The sequence below is a fragment of the Poecilia reticulata genome, linkage group LG17, assembly GCF_000633615.1.
Source record: "Poecilia reticulata strain Guanapo linkage group LG17, Guppy_female_1.0+MT, whole genome shotgun sequence".
In the NCBI taxonomy this organism is placed as follows: domain Eukaryota; kingdom Metazoa; phylum Chordata; class Actinopteri; order Cyprinodontiformes; family Poeciliidae; genus Poecilia; species Poecilia reticulata.
The window spans coordinates 28562824-28563371 of NC_024347.1; the positions used below are offsets into that span (position 1 = coordinate 28562824).

The window sequence follows — 548 nt, forward strand, 5'->3', positions numbered from 1 at the left end:
GTGTGTGTTCAGGTGTGTGTTCAGGTGTGTTCAGGTGTGTTCAGGTGTGTGTGTGTTCAGGTGTGTGTGAACTTGCCTGGATAAATCTTGTCAGGTTTTTCTCCTGTTGGACAGAAAAATGACCATCAGAGACAAAAAGCTCCAGAATCTCCTGAGCAGAACTTTGACCTTTGACCTCCAGGTGTTTCTTACCTGCTTTCTGGCCGCCGCTGGACGTTTGGCCCAGTTTGCAGGAGCTGATGGTTCCGTTGCTGAATCCGGGGTAGTAGAAGGTCTTGGTGGCGGCTGAACGGCGGGCCGGACCCGTTTTCACCGCGACCCGACCCACCGTGGTTTCCAGAACCATGTCGGGTCCACTGGGACGGAAACCTGCAGCCAGACACACATCTGGACCCGACTGGGCCGGGGAAGAACCGGCAGGCTGCAGGCGACCCAGGAGGAAGAGGACCGGACTGACGGGGGAGTCATCTGGGGAACCAGAACCGGGTCAGACATTAAGAACCAGAACCGGGTCAGACATTAAGAACCAGAACCGGGTCAAACATTAA

General features: G+C 55.3%; 1 long non-coding RNA gene across 1 annotated transcript in view; it reads right to left on the reverse strand.

Moving 5' to 3' along the window:
- Positions 1–347: 347 nt before the first annotated feature.
- The window catches only part of LOC103479960 (uncharacterized), a 6946-nt gene continuing 6745 nt past the window's right edge, over positions 348–548 (reverse strand). The window contains exon 3 of the long non-coding RNA XR_536021.2: positions 348–468. This is a non-coding gene — a long non-coding RNA (uncharacterized LOC103479960). The remainder of the gene's footprint in view (positions 469–548) is intronic.